The following is a 2,652-nucleotide window of genomic DNA, read 5'->3' as shown; positions in this document are numbered from 1 at the left end:
GAGGAATGATACAAATCGAAAGGCGCTAATTTAATGGCCCACTTCATAAGTCTGCCCTGCATAGTAGGTCTTTGCAAAATTAACTTGATGAGATCAATCTTTGAAATAACCTCAACTCTTCTGGGCAACATATAATGCTCAAGTTTGGTGCATGCAAACACCAATGAATAACACATCTTTTCTGGCATTGTATAATTTAATTCTAGTCCTGTGAGAGTCTTGCTTAAATAATAAATTGCCCTTTCATTTCCATTATCTCCATCTTGAGCTAGTAAGCAACTGACCACGTCATAGGTGTTTGCTAAATAAAGTTTGAGGGGCCGACCTTCCTTGGGAGGCATCAACACAAACGGTTGAGCCAATGCTTGCTTTATAGCCTCTAAAGCTGTCTGTTGGTCTGGTCCCCACTCAAAGGCGCTTCCTCCTGCCTTCAATAATTTAGTGATTGGTCTGACCTTGCCAGTAGCATCCGCCTGAGATAATTTACTTTCCCCAAAAGACTTTGAATTTCCTTAACCGTCTTGGGTGGTCGGCTGGCAAGAATTGCCTTGGCTTTATTAGCGTCGATCTCGATTCCCCTTTCATGAACCAAAAACCCCAAAAAACTCCCGGCTGATATACCGAAGGCACACTTGGTCGGGTTCATCTTCAATTTGTACTTCTTCATCCGACTGAAAGCATCTTTAAGATCTTTCAAATGTTCCTCGAAACTAGAAGATTTGACGATAACATCATCAATATATACTTCCATAGACTTGCCAATGAGATCATGAAAAATCGAATTTATGGCCCTCTGATAAGTCGCCCCATCATTCTTCAAACCAAAAGGCATAACTGTCCACTCATAAATACCTAACGCTCCTGGACATCTAAATGCTGTCTTGTGAATGTCTTCTTCTGCCAAAAAGATTTGGTTATATCCTGCATAACCATCCATCAAACTGAGAATTTTGTGCCTTGCTGCCTAGTCAATTAACATGTCGGCATAGGCACCATATACTCATCTTTAGGAGTGGCCATATTAAGATCTCTAAAATCGATGCATATCCTGATCTTCCCATTCCTCTTAACCACTGGTACAATATTGGCCAACCAATCTGCATAACGGCAAGGCCGAATGAAACCTACTTTAAGAAGTTTCTGAATTTCTTCTTTGATTTGAGGCATTAAATCAGGACTCATACGACTTTGAGGTTGCTTGTAAGGCTTGAAATCTTTTTTAATAGGCAACCGATGCTCTATCAGGCTTCATTCCAAACCAGACATTTCTGAATAATCCCAAGCTAAACAATCAATATTGTTTTTTATAACTTCGAGCATAAAAATTTGTTGCTCTTCAGAAAAATAACCACTCATCCTGATTATTTTTAGAACCAGGTCGGTTCCTAAGTTGAATTCCAGTAAAGGATCTTGTGCTGAGAAAGCTGGCTTTGTTTTCTCTAATAAATCAGGCCAACGAAATTGCTCATCTTCTTGGAAATGAACATCACATTTTTTTTTTCTATTTCTTTTAAAAGCTGGTCTAAATAATATTGATTAATAAGTACACTACAATCTTGTAAATCTGCACCTTCCATAAGAAATATATTATAAAAAGTAGGTTTGGCTTTCTCAAGAGCCATACATACAACTGTTCTTTTTAAAAGAACATTGAATTATGGCCGATGAATTTAAAATCCTTCTTTGGGTATTCATTAGCCATAAAAAAATGAGACATTGAAGGTACATGACCAGAATAAAAAACTGATTCTTCAACTTGTTCTGATGCTCCAAACGGATTGTCATTTGCTTCCATTTTAAAGACCCGATTGCCTTTACAGAACATTAATTATTGATGCAGTGTTGATGGCACACATTTAGATGCATGAATCCAATCTCGTCCAAGCAGTATTTAATATGTAGTATCTGCATCCACCACGAAGAAAACAGAAGAAATCTTTTTAGGACCGACTTCAATTGAGGTGACCATCACGCCTTCTGGTCTGGTCGCTGCCCTGTAAAGCTAGTCATCTCAAAATCCACAGGAGATAGATCGTGAATTCCCTTTTCTAACTTCTTGAGAGTCTTTAATGGCATTACATTGAAAACGGCCCCGTTGTCTATAAAAACCTTTGTGATTGGTCTCCCACAAACATGAGCATTAACGTACAGAGGCTTCAAATGAGATGCCGTGCCCTCTGGAATGGGACGGAAGACTATTGGAGGAACCTCTGACTGAAAATAGGATCTGAAATCTTTGTCCATTCTGGCTCTTCTATAAACTCATCCACCAGATTTGCCCACAAAGGCTCTTCTTCAACCCAGTTAATTTCTGTCATTCGGCATGGGATACGTGGCCTTAATCGAGATTTGACAGACCTTGAAACGGTTTCTGGAATTTCGTCTTTGATTTCAACTTCAGGTTGAATTGTCAGAGATTCCAAACGAAATTCCTCCAGAGATGGGTTAATGTTAATCTTCTCGCAATATTGACACCTGAAACCTTTAACTCTTTCATCTGACAAGCCTTTACCCTTCTTTTGCATGGACCGACCTCCTTTATTATAGTTAGAAGTATCTCGTATGCTGGTCGGCTGCTTTGACGAGGCGATCCCTATGGGCCGACCTCCTTCTGCCTCATTCGGCTGCTGAAACGAGACGACCCTGATGGAC

This window comes from Andrographis paniculata, unplaced genomic scaffold (genome assembly GCF_009805555.1).
Source record: "Andrographis paniculata isolate CXL003 unplaced genomic scaffold, ASM980555v1 Contig35END, whole genome shotgun sequence".
Taxonomy (NCBI): Eukaryota; Viridiplantae; Streptophyta; class Magnoliopsida; order Lamiales; family Acanthaceae; genus Andrographis; species Andrographis paniculata.
Note: the sequence above shows the minus strand (reverse complement) of the source record.